This window comes from Melopsittacus undulatus, chromosome 10, assembly GCF_012275295.1.
Source record: "Melopsittacus undulatus isolate bMelUnd1 chromosome 10, bMelUnd1.mat.Z, whole genome shotgun sequence".
Taxonomy (NCBI): domain Eukaryota; kingdom Metazoa; phylum Chordata; class Aves; order Psittaciformes; family Psittaculidae; genus Melopsittacus; species Melopsittacus undulatus.
The window spans coordinates 14,476,597-14,493,503 of record NC_047536.1 but is presented as its reverse complement, the minus strand read 5'-3'; the positions used below and the strand labels follow the sequence as shown (position 1 = coordinate 14,493,503).

General features: G+C 42.2%; 1 long non-coding RNA gene across 3 annotated transcripts; it reads right to left on the bottom strand.

Moving 5' to 3' along the window:
- Positions 1-1,844: 1,844 nt before the first annotated feature.
- Positions 1,845-16,854, bottom strand: LOC115946207 (uncharacterized). 3 transcript variants are annotated; one of them, XR_004080314.2, is made up of 7 exons: positions 15,942-16,654; positions 11,649-11,793; positions 10,451-10,546; positions 9,109-9,375; positions 7,273-7,433; positions 5,820-5,957; positions 1,845-3,732 (listed from the first exon to the last, which is right to left on the bottom strand). It is a non-coding gene; the product is annotated as an uncharacterized lncRNA (long non-coding RNA). The 3 variants fall into 3 exon arrangements; XR_004080312.2 differs by lacking the exons at positions 1,845-3,732; positions 15,942-16,654 and adding an exon at positions 16,770-16,854 and having other exon boundaries at positions 5,581-5,957; XR_004080311.2 differs by lacking the exon at positions 1,845-3,732 and having other exon boundaries at positions 5,581-5,957.
- Between the last annotated feature and the right edge of the window lie 53 nt (positions 16,855-16,907).

Sequence of the window (16,907 nt, the reverse complement as noted above, 5' to 3'; positions counted from 1 at the left end):
GAGCCAAAACTCATGAACTAGGTTACAGAGCAACAGAACAAGATCCAGACATCCCAGATGTTACTGAAGGAGGTGCAATGACAGCAAACTATGAGAGCATGTGAGAACAGACACCAAATACCACTAGATAAAAAGCTTCCTAATAACCTAATTGTGGGAATTACAAATAACCCAATGATATGAACAGATATAAATTCATAACTATGCACACACTGGTAAACTGTCCTCAATTTGTGTGTGTGCAGCAAAGTTGAGATATTCAGAGGAGCCTGAATATGCCCCCCCAAGCCTGTATATCCCTACAGCTCTGTAAGAGCTCTCACAAAACATAAACTGTATGTTCTCCTACACGAGAGTGGATTCAGAGCCACTGACCAAGTGTTCACTGTGCTGAGCCTGCTCCTCAAGAAGCATAAATTATAACGGAAAAGCACTGGATCTGGCCCTTTCCAGAGCAAGGAGAAATCACCCAGTGAACAGTGAAGAGAAAAGAGCAGACAGAGGCTGAGTAAAGCAAACTCCCCAGTGCAAACAGCAGGTAAAGGTAATCACCTAATGTATGAAGAGAGGTCAGTGGGTTATGGCAGCTTAGGAAATGCAATGCCTAGTTTTAACTTGCTGCACACTCAGCTTGGCCACATTTCTACCAGAACCTCCATATACCACTTTGTCTAATACTTCTAAAAAACGTTTACCAGTTGTCGTTCTGACACAAAGAGGGCATCAGGGCGCGATGCTGCATTAAGCACCGTTTTGAAGAGCTTTCTCTCCATGCCCTCGGTGCTGTGGGGAGCGCAGCAGCCAGCAGGTGAGGCTGTGGAGCCTTCGGAAAGCAGGGGATTTCTCCCATCGCTCCGGACAGACCTCAGCAGGGGACTCACTCCCAACAAGGATTATTCTACGAGCTCCAGGTTTGCCTTCACCCTCGAAAATCCCAGAGCAGGAACACGAGTGCTCTATCTACGGTGTGTTGTATACGGATGTACTGTTGGTATTCTCTTTGTGGAGCTGGAACTCTGTGATCTTTGCTGACAAGCTCCGTTTGTAATGTATACAACTGGCATTATCCTTGGAACTAATAAGGAGGTACTTGGCTCTCTGAGTTGTTAAAGAACAGATTTACTTCAGATGCTGGCATATAATTTTAAGAGAAAATATTCTTTAATATAACTTTTTGCTATCAGATTCTCACCAGAGCTGAAAGCCATATTCTCACAAGAAACAAGATTAAACTCTCTTTCCAAGCACAGGGAATAACAAAGATGTAGAATTACTGGAAGATGAAAAGGGCTTGGTTTAATGCCTGTGAGAATGGTCCAGGATTTGGGAAGGTGAGAACTTAAAATATTAAGTATTTATTGCAGGATAAAATTGTTCTTACAACACACTCATGCTAGATGAGCTCATGGGCTTGTATCTAATCAGCATCACTGCAGTGGAAAAGTTAATGTTGATTTTGAGGGAGAAGCATTTCCAACATAAGGGAAAAAGGATACAGAATGCATCCTCAGAGACTTCTCATGTTTATAAGTTACCTACTTTTCCCATCTAATGGTGTTTGTATTTTACAGCTGGTTTTAGACACCAGCATTAAAAATTTACAAGCTTGCTAAAGGATCTTCCAGCTCGGGAATACGGGACATTTTTGGGGGTCTGTGCATTACTATGGAATTATCTTCTCTTGCGGATGATCATCTGCTGGTTTATTCCAGGTATGATAAGAAAACCCTGGGCTAAGTGTTCCAGCTGGTGTTTTGTCATAGTTTCCAAAACCAAAAGCCAGTAAATGAAGGTTGTATGAAACCAGCTCCGATTATAGAGTCAGCACTTGCTGAGTTGAATACTGGGAATAACAGTCAGTAAAAAACAACAGCAAACACTTGGCTGATAGAAATTTCCTGAACTGGAACAGCAAACAGGGTTATTTTTAGTTCAGGTTTTAATGTTTTATCATTTACAGGGAAAACAGCTGCCACATGAAAAACATTACATATGGTTTGAACAAAAGGCATTATTCTTGTGTGCTGAACATTAAACAACAGATTTCTACAGGGTATGGTTCTCAACAACCTCTGCTTCCCAAGGTTCCCATCCCTGGCATCATCAATGGAAATAACATGAAAAAGTGAGAAGGGACATTTTAGGCAAAAAGACATTTTTGGTGTGTGTTCACACTGGGTGAGGAGATGCTGCAGTTCATGGTCACCATTGCCCAGGAAACCCCTTTACTCCTGAACAGCAATTGTAGGCTGCAGTTTGGTGAGCAGCATGCCAGCCATGAGGATTTAAAACCATTTAATGCTTTATATTGCTAAATATCCAGTAGTTAAATATTAACTGTGAAATTACCTATTTAGACTTCACAGAGCCTAATTTTGTATCTGTTTACTCTGTATAATTAGAAGCCAGACTTAACTTTGGCTGCAGCCTTTTATCCCACCAACTAAACACATTTCATCTACAAGTGTTCTGAAACTTCCCTTTAAAACTGTTTCCAAACAAATATTCCATACAGCTCCACTGTTTCCTTTGGCAGCAGCTCTGCCCTGTGCAGCCCAAAGTCATGTTGTTTGTTTCTAGTCCCACATCTTTCCCTGAGCTGTGCTGGCGTAACTGCATGCGGGGTTGTGCAGTGAACCCAGGCAAGGATTTGATTCAGACTAAAATAAACCAAAGATGGTTATTTTGAACTTGGATCATTTTCCTGTGCAACAGCCTCACTAAGATGCAGTGGCACCACTGAGACAGTAGCTTGGGAAGGGAAGAGTGAGTGGGGCACAGGGAAAAGGGTGGCTGCTTCATCCAGGATGTGAAACCACAAGCTTGGCCTTACAAACTGAACCCCCTACAGTGATTTTGGCCTGGTCAGTATCTAAAGAAAAAAAAGGGGTAGTAATTGCATAGCTGTGATATTGTAGTCATGTTTTAGTTACATTTCTCTGATATCCCTGTCTAAATTCACTGACTGTATTGTGAATTAATACCACGCTACTGGGGTTAGCATACCTAAATAACATACAAAGAATCTGCACAATTATGTATGATTAAGGTAAAGATTCAAACGTGCCTTTCTGGGAAGAAGATCTATTAGAGAAGAGAAATTCCAATTAAAAACCTAACAGGAAATTAACAGGTACTTGATGATTAGCTTTGCTGTTTCCTGTTACCAGCCCGACTGATGATGCTCTGCAGCACGATGACCAGCCACTCATTAGTAGTGAGTTACTACAGGGTGATTGAAGAGACCAGACAGTACCTTGACTGCTGGTGTTCACAGAGGTGAACTAAAGATAAATTATCTGCAGAGGCAGTAAGAGACAGAATTAGACAAATACCTAGTGGAGGCAACCTGAACTGCTGCTCCACACATCTAACTGGAACTGGTGGGAGTTTGGGTTATATGGAAGCTGTGTTATTGGGGCTACTGGGAAAGCCTCACTGGGGCTCTCTTGTCCAGCCTATATTTTGGGGGAGAAGCAATTTCTGCTTGATCACTGCACTGTCTGGTACTGCAAGGTGTCTGCAAACTAGCTGAAGAATCCTGCTGAGCAGCAAAGGTAATAAAGAAACTGGAGGAGTTCATAAGTGGTGAGGTATAGAAGCCTTTTTATCATAGGAATTAGGAAGCAAATTCCACTTATTATTGCAATAACTCTTCCTATTTATTGTCCCATATTTATGATTTTCCATGAGCTTTCCTCTGTTGCATTTTCCAGGTGGTCGCTGACATTGCTAGGAAAAACATACAGACACCCTAAGTGAGATAGTAGGACTATCAAAGGACTAGAAAGCTATGAAAAGCCTGGAATGTTAACAAAATAAATGGTAGAAAATAAAGAGCACTATTCTTATGTGGAAGTTTAAAACATTTATTTTATTCTGTGGCTTTAGAGCATGGTAACTACTTATTCAGCAATTAAAATACATAAAATATGAACAGAGGTTTGGGTAACACCAAACAGAAAGTCACCCCATCAAATTGGACAGCTTGGGCATGACTTCATTTCTTCCTATTTAGTCTTGCACTGGTTATTATACTGAAGCCTCAGGATAGTGCAAGGATAAGTGCTCTCTTGCTCTGGCTGGTGACTTGCTGCCAGCCTGGTAATACAGGAGCTGTGCCCCTGCTGTGGCAGGATTAATGCAGCACTGACTGACAGCTACTGTCACAGCTGCCTAATGGGTTATCATGTGTGGGTGTGAAAAAGCCCCACTGGCCCTCTGAGGAAAGCAAGTTTACTATAGATGAACCTTTAGTGACATCACCCGGGTGTAACAAACACTTTTTAATTCATTATTATTTGTGAAGTGTGCATCCTACACAGGGCTCCTCTTTACTGATACCAGCCCCTGTCCTGTGCTCAAATGCTGGGACAATTGGAAGAGATTACACTGAGATTTAGATGCTAGGCTATTTTTAAAATCCCTTCCCCTCCTAATGCTTTTTCCCATATAATCCTATCTAAAAATGTATTTTGAGGGCTCAGGGTAAGTAGGGAAATGGGGACTTAAAGTCTCCAAATCCAGGAAAAGCTCAGATTGGCTCAGGGCTAAAGCTCAGAAACACAGATTGCATTCACTGCATCCCAGCTCAGGAGATGAAGGAGCAATACCTTGAACATCCCAGAAAGAGAAACAGTGACTATAATGCTCAAAAACCACCCCAAAAGGTGTGAAAGGCAGAGCAAATCCTCCAGGAATAAATAATAAAACATTTTCCATTTGAAATGGCCAACTGGATTTGACACAAGTCTCGAGCTCTCTAGATCATGTTCCTGCCTTGCTGTGCTGCTGGCTAAGATGGTCTGGGGTAAATAATCTCACTGCTGAACACGTCAGACTCATCTGTGAAGTGCCAGTGACTTTGTAAAGCCCACTGAGAGCTACTGAATGGAAAATGCTATTCTGGAGTTGGTAGTACAATATGCTGCTTTTGCCATAGGAGAGTGTTCAGATACAAACAATTATCAGGCTTTAGAAGGGTGGTCAGAAAATCAGTTAATCTCTGCTGCTCCATGCTTTACCCCTGGAAAATTAGGAATTATGTGTCTATATGCTGTATGCCTCCCACCACGCTGCAGAGTTAGCAAATATAACACCATGGAAAGAGGAAATCCCGACACAAGCAGGAACCTCCCTGCTGGAAGAACCCTGGAAAAAGAAGCTTATTCCATGAGTAAAAAAGAAATAACTTCCCAATGCAGAAATGTCCAGATGCCACAGGTTATGCGCAGCTCTAAGGTCTGCTCTGTAACATCAGTTTCTATCTGGTTTTAATTATTTTCTGCAGAGGGATTACTATTAAAATAGTAAGGAGAAGAGAAGGCTGCGTGGAGACCTCTTAGCAGCCTTCCAGTATCTGAAGGGGGCCTACAGGGATGCTGGGGAGGGACTATCCATTAGGGACTGTAGTGATAGGACAAGGGGTAATGGGTTGAAACTTAAACAGCAGAGGTTTAGACTTGATATAAGGAAGAAATTCTTTACTGTTAGGGTGGTGAGGTACTGGAATGGGTTGCCCAGGGAGGTTGTGAATGCTCCATCCCTGGCAGTGTTCAAGACCAGGTTGGATGAAGCCTTGGGTGATATGGTTTAGTGTGAGGTGTCCCTGCCCATGGCAGGGGGGTTGGAACTAGATGATCTTGAGGTCCTTTCCAATCCTAACTATTCTATGATTCTATGAAAATGATGAAGTATTTTATTGCACATGTGGATAAATGTTTAAGAAATCTGGAACAGTTGCTTAACTGCAGAAGCGCATTTTCCAAGTGAAAAGACTGACTTCCAGAGACTGTGTTAGACAAAAGCACCTTACTTACGTCAAAGCCTTACTCTGAAGTGCTTCAAATAGATTTCCTTTCTTGGTGGCTGTAGGTGTTACCGACAGTAAAAGCTGGACTTCTAAAACCTCTGCTCAATCCCAGTCTTTAGGCTCAATGGAGAAAAAGTCTCAGCAGCTGTTAAAACAAAATAGTTATTTTCCTAGTGTAAGTATTTTGGACTCATTGGTTAATTCTCCCCTTTGTTCTGTCACACAGAAAGCTCAGGCAGACTGTGATGAGACAAAATTACATCAGATACACAAACAGCCTCTCAAAATGCAGAGCTCAAATCTTCCCTTGAGTCACTTGAATACAGCTGCTAATTATCTCCTGGGATGGGCTCTGCTGCAGTTTGAAGAGCATATGATGCCAAAGGAGAAACTGCTCAGTAGCACCATGGGCTTTACTTCAGCTGTGTGGCTGTTTCTCCAAACCAGAAGTCCCCACCTTTTGAAGGGAAGGAAGGACAAGCTCACAGTTAAAATAGAGAAGTGGGAAACAGCCAGTGCAGGAGCCATTCCTTTTGCAAGAGATTACACAAGAGAAGAGAGAAGAAAATAGGAAACAGGGACAAGGGAACGATAGGTTTCCTTGCATGCAGATAGGTGAAGACTTAAGCACTATGTGTCAGGTTCCCTGGCTGCCACTGAAGGAACGTTCTGCTTTGTTCTACTCTGACACTATTAACATCTTATTCTTCAATTCCACAAAGCTTCAGCACTTCTGACATGATGTTTCAGTAGCTGAACGCTGAAATTTGAAAACCTGAGATCTCAGTGTGAGATAAATGTGCAGTTAATAAACTTGTTATTCCTGCATTCAATCTTAGGAGCAAGTGCAGCATTACTGAAGATGGAAACAATTTGGTTGCTATCACTAGAGTTGAACACGCTTAAGCCAGAATGAAACATAAATGTCCACATAATCCTCTGTGACCTCCCAGTTATTCCCACACAGTGTAAGAGTGATTTCACAGATTACACTGCAGGGAAGAGCAGTTTAAACTTTCTATGGTGTGTGTGCTCATCCCTTTAGTTTTCTCACTCTGTACCCACTGAGGCAGGTTAATCTGTGGTGTAATTTAGATGGAAGAAGGCTTGCAGCAGAGACATTTGGGCCCACTGTGAGCCTTTGTGTTCTTTCTAGTACTATTTCCATAATGATTTCATTCCTATCCCAGTGTCTGATTATTAGAGGAACAGCCTTTGTATGCAGGAGACAATGTATGATTGCAGCCATGGTGGAGCTGCGTGGGAGACCAGTATTATGTATCTACAGCTGGAGCTTGCTGGGGTACAGAATCACCAGCATAAAGCATTTGCTATAAATTTCCACCGTTCAAAACCATTCCAGGAATAAAACACAGGATTCCCAAAATACGGCTTCGGCAAGTTTCACTCAAATATTTACAGTTAAGTATAAATATTTTCTGAGATGTAGGAAAACCTACCAGTGTCCACTGCTGCTTATAAAAGTCATGCCACTGCTGCTGGGTTTTCTTCTTCTGTCTTAACCAGTGTCATTAAAACCCTTGTCTCAAGAGGCGTAAGAAAGTTTGTTCTCTCCACTTATGGAAATGTCATCCAACGAGTAGCATCTTAATTTCTGGAACTGACAAAACACTGAGTTTTTACCAGTCTCAATGTTTGATCTGGATTGGCTGCCTTAAATTCACCTCTGAAATCATGTCAAACCCAACCCCTCATGTTACACCATTCCCAATACCAGCCCAGCCAGCTCCTGCTTGTTACTATCTACTCTGCCTAACACAGGCAGTCAGATTCCATTGTCCCCTTTGGTGTTACATAAATCTGCAGGTGTGTAGTTGAAAAAAGGTTCACTCTAGGGTGGCATGTGAAATATACTGGCATGAAGAAACACCCTTCTGGCAGCGAGTCACAGCGTGAGTCAGTGAAATCTTTTACCAGTGAAGCTTCTCCATAGTAAACATTCCCAAGTACTACACTGCAGTTTTACTTCACTGAAGGAAAATCCCATTATATTAAATTATAATGCAGAGACATTCTCAACATTAATTTAATGGATGCAGCTGTTCAAGTTCTCACCATCTGTTCACCCTTTAATTACAAAAACAATAAAAGCACAACTCACTGTCCCATCATAAAAAAGAGGACCGGGAGTGATCTGGATGCACAGGTACCTATTGTACTCAGCTGCCAGCATACATGGCTTCACTTGACAAGCAGCTCTAGTCTGCTGGAAGCACCCCTGCTTGACAAATATGTATTGGCTGTTACAGGAGGATAAATGATCTGTCACTACCTCACCTAGAAATCTTATTGTCCAGTGCTGTGTTCCTGACTTCATCACAGACACAGCTTCACGATAAGTGAAACTGCCTTTCTGCCTGCAATCACTGAACAGGTTATTTTTTGAGCAGAAGAGAGTGCAGAAATGAAGTAACTGAAAAGCCACATTATAGATACCCTCTGTCAGTAGTCAGCCTCTTAAAATTAATATATATATATATATATATATATATATATATATATCTTTTCCTGGATGACCTGTAGAAAGCATTTACATTTAAACCAGATGAATCCAAGTGTTTGCATTCAGTGACACTGCCCAGAAGCTCTTTCATTCACAGGCATAATAATGAGTTTCTTTACCTAATTGTTCTGACTTTTCTGTTAAAGATCCCTTAGACTTTGAAGAAAGCACATTTCACCTTAAGAAAATACCTGCTCATAGAACTAGTAAAATGAATAGTAGCTGTGACACTGCACAGAAGGGGTGGTGGGAGTTAAAATGGCCCTGAAGATCTTTAAACAGATACAAGAGACATCTCCTGTCTCCCCGTCTGCTCCCCAGCCCATGGTGCCTCCTGCTATACTGGTTTCCTAGTACAGAGTAAGAGCAAGAATTATTTTCTTGAACACAGAAGTGTATTAAATAGTCACATAAAACCAGAAGAACTTGTTCTGGAAGAAGTCAGCCCTATCTCAAGGCTATTGTAATGTACACACCTTTATGGTGGAAATTCTTTCACTTGGTATATTATCTCTACATGAGTAAGTCTTGACATATTTTGGTACATTTGCCTTCAATTGGGCACTGTCAAAAAATAGAGCAGCAGTAGCTATAGCAGTAAAGCTTTCTGGACTACTACAAGAATGAATAGTACTGATTTTCTGCTGTAATAGGTACATTTTAAGGGAAGTATAACTACAGTCAGGACAGAGAGGGCAATTTATGAAAAGGTACATTGAGGGACTTCACCACAGAACAGCTACAACACAAGAATGGGATGTTTAACACTTACTCTGTTGAGGCCAATTGGTATCAGAGCTTAAGTCCTTGGAAGGTGTAGTTTCCCAAATAACCACTCTTTGAGGGAGGTGAGCTGGGGTTTTCTAAATAATTTTTGATTGTAAAACATGAATCAGAATTAAACTTGCTGTGCAGTGTCCCAGAGTGTTCCATGCTGGAGAGCCTCCCTTGTGAAGCCAGCAAGCTTCTGCCTCTTCTGTGCAGATGAGGTGCATCACTGCTGCAATGGACCCTGCATCGCCTCTCCACTCATGCAGTGCTGCAATAAATACACATCCATTATGGAATTGAACAATTCCAATTGCTCAAGCTAATGATAGTCTTCTGAAACCAGTTCTCCTCTCTGCTAATACACCTGATATCATTAATTATGGAGCTCCCATTCATCTCACAAAAACAATAGTCATCATTTAATTGATCTTTTCAGTTTGTAATCTGAGGAGGAAAACCAGTACTGGTGAAGTGTACAAATTAACATCATGTTTGTGCTAGATACGTACTCCTAGAGTAAACCTCTGTACCACGGCAGCAAGGTTAGAACTAGCTCCTGTCTTGGAACACACAGAGACTGACATTTCTAGATGCAGTTACTGCCTGTGAGTGAAATTCAGTTAGTGATTCAGCTAACACAGCTTGAGTTCAACATTCACAGCATGAACCCAGCTTTAAGCCTTCAAACTTTGAGGATTTGCTGGCTTGAGTCTCCAGCAGCTGAGGGTCAGCATCTGTAGGACGAAGTGGCTGTGCACATTCTAGGGCTAACATGAGGAGAGCATTACTGTGCCAGGGAACACACTCAGCAGCCATCACTAATGCTGTAGACATGAAAAAGGAAGTTAGACCCTGACAGTAAGATCCCAGCCCCTGGTAGAATGCAAGAGTTCTGGCATCATCATCTAGCAATGAAATTAACAGATCCATTCATGGCCATTTCTCACTCTTTTGACAAATGTAAGATTTTTATTAGTCAAATTTATAACAGTGTGTTTTTCATTTTCATGCTATTTATCTTATGTACAATCAAAGGGAGAAAAGCCTCTATGTTCAATTGCCAGAGCTTATGAGCAGTTGTGGATAATTTGGCTAAATCTGATTCAATGACGCTGAAAGTGGGGAGGAAAGGAAGTTATGCACAGGAAAAGGGATGGAAGAGAAGAATGGCAATCAGGAAGAATGATGCAACTTTGATGCATCGATGAAGGAAGAAGGTCACAGCATGCAATGAAATAGGAGATGAAACAATAAAATGTATTATGTAAATAGAAGAGATCAGGGTTTGTTGTTACTATGATCACCAGGAGAGCTGAGAGTTTGTAAGAGCTAAAAGAAGGTACCTGATATTCTCAGGATTGACGACTGCCTCTTCCCAACCATTTCTCATCCTTTCCAAGTGACATGAGTATGATGGACGTAAGGAACCCAGTTCAGGGCTGGAAGGGTAAATAGCCTTAGCTAGTAAAAACAGACAGCACTTCGCATATGAACACAGTGTTACTAATGAAGAAGTTCAGGTTTATCAAGGGTAGCTCCATCTAGCTGGGGATAGTCTCCTTCCAAGTAATTTGCCACTGTTATTTCACTTTGCATGTTTATATATTTACTGTTACTAAACTCACAAATATTTGGACTGTCAGTGAGTTGGTATGACTGGTAGTTTCTGCTTGGGCAACAGAGGATTGCCAAGAAGGCCTCTACTCAGGACTGAGGTGTGCTGATAACATAATGGCAAAGCTGAGGCATTCCACACATTATTATTTCCATTAATATTAGCCTGGCTCCCAGTGTTTCCTCAGAAGAAACAGTTCTATCTGGGCTCCGTATAACCCTGCTACAGTAGAGCAAATAATTTCAGGTTGCTGCAGCATATTCTTCCACTCCACCCTTAAAATCAGGCTTTTGGTGAGAACACTGTTATGTAAGGCTGCACATGAGATTTGGAGCGATAATAATTACCCAACTTGCCACCTATTTTTAATGCTGAAGATGGAAGGCACTGAAATTCTGAAAGATAATAGTCAAAGAGCAAAGCACAGCAGTGAATCCACCTATTGCAATGAAATCTGATGCAGTATTAGGTTAAAAATAAGGCCGGGTTATTATTTGTAACCAGCTATTACTAATAATACACTTGTTAACCACAGTGAAACGAAATAATGATCTAAGAATAAGTGTGCCTGTGCAGTGAATAGATGATCATGGATCTCCTTTGTCCTTTAGCACATACACAAATAGATTTCAAAAGGAAACTTCCCTCCCTGGTCTCTCTATTTGGAGGAAGCATTTAAGCAGCAGCCAGGACACAGCACTGCTTGGAATCCAGCTCAAGAGCTGGTGCTGAGCTGGATGGTGGTTTGGTCAAGCCATCTTTAGCAGGCTTTGTGGACGTGTTTGTCACGCAAGACACCTGACATCTCCAAACCAATATGGGTATGATATTAACACGCTTCTAAAAGTCATGAGTACAGCCCCAGTGGGTTCATGCTTCCTTCTCTGCAAGATACTGGCAGTGCTATGAAGGAAACATACATTTACCTGGCAGCAAAGGGAGGAAGGACTACATCATGTTTTCTTGCTGCAATCCTTTTTGCAGTCTTTCTGTAACTTTATTCTCTAGCTGCCTGGCCCAGATGAAGGTCATTATGGCAGTAACTGTGATGTAGCATTAACTGAAGAGTATCTGGGGGGAAAAAAAAATAGAGAAAGCAGTAACTATAATATTCAGAGAATCTCATCCATTCACTTAAATAAACAGGCTACAGAATGGCTGCATCATCAGTTAGGTGCTGCCTGACATAAGTGTAAAAGGATCTCCAGGACAAGACAAAAGAAGGAAGCATAGAATAAAGGTAGAAAGAGTCCTACTTATCAGATGAACTGTGCTGCGTGCTACTTTGCAAGGGCACAGTTAAAAAGCAGAAGAATTATGACAAGTATGGGCAAAACATCTCAGAGAGCTCAGGTTTAATACCCTTAAGTCTGCAGGTACAGCACCAGGTCCTTTTGGATTTATAAGCATTTAACAGTAGTGCAGTTTTGTTCCAGGGAAAATAACCATCATTACAGCCCTGCAGCTTCCCCAGCTACATCAGCCAATTGCCTCCTTTTGGATTAGTTACTGCGTAAGTCTATGCACTAAGATGAGGAGAGGAAATATATCCCACAGTGGTTTCAGCCCTAATTCAGCTGTCATGTTGTGTTTGAGGGCTCACAGAAGTGAGCTGTATGGCCCCTTGCTAAGATCTTATGACTTGAACTAAACCCAACACCTCTTACAACTCCTACATTTTTCAGATTCCTAAAGCCAGCCATCTGAAAGCCAGAAACAGTGGTTTCTCCAGAGCATGCTGGCAGGAAAAGCAAAGAAATAGATCTATCCCATGTCAAACGCAGGAAACATTCTGTAGGAATTGTCTGTACAAGGCATGTGGGATGTGCCAACTTTGTGCTGCTTATTAAGAAAACCCCACTCTGGATAATACTGTCTCCATGACAACTGCTTGTATGTATTAATAATTTGGGTGTTTAAATGTAGCTTATGGAAAGGACTGAACAACAGGAGAGCTTTTCTAAAGAAAGTACTTGTAACTGGAGGTGATCAGAGCACCACCCCAGCAATCAGCAAGCCTAAAGCCTTCAAGTGCAAGCTTACCAGGGGTATTGCACAGGTATTTACATTATCTTTTTAAAAGAAAGGAATTTAAACATCTATTTAAGTATCTATTGAACTGGGGTCTCTAAATGCTCCTGTCATGTTTGTAAAGTTGATAAATAACTTCAGTATCTGTTTCCTCACATTTAGGTCATTTGGCCATGACAGTGATAGCATTTGTCCAGGCAGTGGGAGGATCTGTCAAGTGCTCTAAAGATTAAGACTGTGAGATGATAACATAGCACTTTCAGACTGAGCAGGATCACAGCTCAGGTGCTCAGTGATGCTCCCACTTCACCAGCAACTGGAGCCAGTCCCAGGCTGGATGCACAAGCTGAAAGCAGCATTTAGTACTCATGGGGAGAAAGTAGAACATAAATAGCTGCAAAATCTTAAAAACATACTATTTGTGAATGAGCCCCCTTTCCTTAGCTTTTTAAAGGGTCTTGAGTAGGAAATATCTGTATCCATAGCGACTTGAAAATGTGATTTTCACAGTTTGTAACCATTTCTTTCAGCAAGACTGCACACTTCTGCTTTCTCTACAGCACCAGAGCAAACTATGAACTAGCAAATTTCAAGGAACATGTTCTGTGGTATAGAAGATGATTAATAATGAGATTTCACCCATTGCAGTAGCCAGTTAATTGAACTGTTGAAGTGAGGAGGTTTCCCCTGATAGTGGTGTTACTGATGTCACTGGCTTTGTCACGCGCTATCTGGACTCTGGTATGAGTCAAAGATACAGAAATACTTGCTCATGCTGATACAACACTAATATCTGATGTAAATAGCTTCTAGCTCCCATCTTTTGCATTTGTTCCGCCACAGATCACAGGATTTGACTTAATGGGACTATTAAGACACAAAACGTACAATATTTTGTCTCAGTATCTGAATATGTGAGAGGTTACATGTTGTAGGCTTCTGACCGCATCTGATCAGGAATAGTCCCTTTTCCCCTGAAATATTAGTGCCTATACTCTTTGCTTACCAAAAAAAATCTACTAATCAAAGAAGCCAGCCCTACATCAAAAGGTGGTAACTCATTATTACAATACCATATAGCCTTTTAAATCTACCTTTACCCTTAAACCACCACAGCAATAGACATTGCAGACATGCATTGACAGCTAATTAAGAACCAGTAAAACATTCAGGGAGATAAATAAGCATGAGAAAACTAGTTTACGTGGTCCTTAGTCTCCAATGTGTAATCAACACTACATTCACATAGCAATATGAATCTGGAGTTTAAACACTGACTGTCTCTTACACTGCAATGGAAACACTGCTGTTACTACAGTAACTGATAAGATTATTGCAATTGCTGACACACTCATCAATGAGCTCCAGACTCATTTCAGACCGTTACACAATTAGTTGGCACTACAGGTGACTTTGCAAAGGAACTGAACAACCTTCCAACTCTGTGTTCCAGCACTTCAGGGCGGTGAGTTGGAATTGTTCACCTTTTTAAGGAATGCCACACACACACTTGTCACTGACTCAAGTGCTGGGACTGCGTGGAGCAGCATGGGCTGCCCTTGACTCATCACTGCACCCAGCCCATCTCCTTAGTTACAAACCACACACAAAAACCTGGGGTATTTCACATACTAAAGGTGAAGGGGTATCACTGCCATCTCACAACTCAACGTGCAATCTTACTGTGTATCTGAGGCACTGACAAACCCCCAGCTTATGCAACACAATGGGTATTCTGCCATTATTTTGTTCTCCTTTGAAGGCTCAGATGACTATCTGAGAAAGAAGAGAAAAGCACCCATGGTTCTCTAAACTATTGATTATGGCTGTCAAGTAGGAGGGAGGAATGAGACCTGATTTCTGATCCACATACAGACTATTCAAACCAACCTGATAAAACACAGAGCTAACGTTTGCCATGGAGACAGAACCCAAAGCTTTGCCCTTCTCTGTGAGCATCCAAATAACTGAATCCTGAATTCTCCCCTAGTCAATGGCATGGCTTCAGCTGCAAGCAGCGAGCACTGAACCACCTACCCCTTCCAAAGCGCTGTTTGTCCTGCCAGTGAAGAGCTATAACTGAGTCTTTTCAAACAAAAAAGGCTCCTTTCTTAGGAGCTTTTCTCACTGCCCCTGTGAGCCAGTGGGTTTGGGAACCATCACAAGTGCTCTGAAGACAGCAGTGATTACTACTGCCATCCACAAGGAGCCTTGTAGCTGTGCTTTCCCCACACCTAGCAGATAAGGCATCACAGGACTCTGTAGTTTCACAAGTGAATAAACCACATTAATAGCTCCCTGATGCTGAGGAGGTTTTATTTTTCCTTTCTCACTCCATATTTCCTATTCCAGAAACACAGATGGGTGCAGGCAATAGAGTAGCTAAGAGCAGTGAAGTTGTAGGTCCAGATTTTTCAGAATGTTGTGGGAAAAAAAGTAAAAACTAAGAGTAATGAATAATTTTTCATAGAGGGAAGCATAATTAACTGTAATGCCAATACCAGGAGGACTTCAAAGGTGTAATCTACTCAAGTTTCATCAAGAATTTCACTATCTGTATGGGAAATACAGAGCTAAATGTGGTCTGAAAGCATCTGATTATGCCAGGAGGTCAACAGCTATTGAAGATAATAAACTTTAGCTTGGCAAGTTACACAAGAGATTTATTGCTTCATATTCTTTACATTTATTTGTTCAAGGTTACTTTGGGTGTGCAATTCTTGAAGCCTGCCATTTTTCAACGTATAACAACTTTACCTTCTACTACTTTAAGTGCAAAACTAAGAGCATCCGAAGAGTGAAACCTATGTAAAAAGAGCAAAAGCATCCTGGAAATAAAAAAACCACCTGAATTAAGTCATTTGAACAAACTGATGTCAACTGCGGGAGTATGACACCAAGAAACCGAGATTGACCCAGGAAAGCAAACATTCTTTTCCCCTTGCTCACTGCATAATTGATTTGCTTCAACAGTATGCAAAGAATTTAACAATCTAGAGCCTGTATTGGGCAAATCCTGAGACAATTGCCACCTATTAACCAGGAAAAGTCTTTGTGGATTGTGCAATCCCAACAGGGTACCTTCTGTCCAACTTTTGAGCTGTTTCAGTGAAAGAATGTAGGTTTTTTAAATTATAATTTCATGCCTTTTGGAGGTTATTTAAGGGAAATTTTGCTTTGACCAATACCTCTGCAATTTAAGATGCCAATCTGTTACAAATCACAGATGCTTGTTTCTTTCATTCCTTCTTACAGCATCTTCTTTTGTTCTCTCCAACATCTTTTCTGTTAGGTAGAAAGCAATGTCTGAGTACACCAAGGAAGCTGAGCTCCACTCTCAGTTTCCTGTATCGTGTTAAAAGCTGACACTGCACTTCACTTATTCTTTCTCTCCTAAAGGGTCATAATGAACCCAAGTCTTCCAAGAACTCTTCCAGTATAAATGGTTTACAGACAAGAAACACAACAGCCTTTTTAACATAAGCACTCCGCGGTGGCACAAACCACGCATTATTTAACGCTCATGCTCGAGCTGGAAAGATTTGTTTCTAAGCACCCAACACCACCAAGTGCCCTCCGCTTCCCTGTTTCCAGAGGAACACGGTGATGTGCCTCAGGACTACGGGGAGAAGCATCAACACCGCGAACCGACTGCAAACACCAGAGACACCCAACAAGCATTCAGCAAGCCAGGCGTTCAGCCCCGTCCGTGCCCCTGTGGAACGAGGAACGACCGCCTCGCTGCTCTAACGGCTCTGCCGGGCAGAAGTAGCAACTACCATAACCAAACAGCAACCCCTCACAGCAGAGCCCTTCACTCCCGCCTCAGAGCTGTGGGCTGGATCACTCCCCTCCCTCAGATAGGTCACCACTGAAAAGACCATTGGGTCTCACCCCACCGGAGGGCCCACCACGGTGCTGGGGCACTTGAAGCCGGCAGCCCTCACCGGGACCCCGCACCCCAGCGACCAACACACCCCACCCCCGCCATCCCCTCACGGCCGCTGCTCCCCCACCGCTTTATGCCTCCGCGCAGGCGCAACCGCGCATCAGCCCCGTCCCGCTGCTGCTCTAGTCCTCCCAAACGCGCAAGCGCGGTCCCGCCCAGAGGCTACGCATGCGCCGTTAGCTCCCCCCTCCGGCGTCTCCCTCCT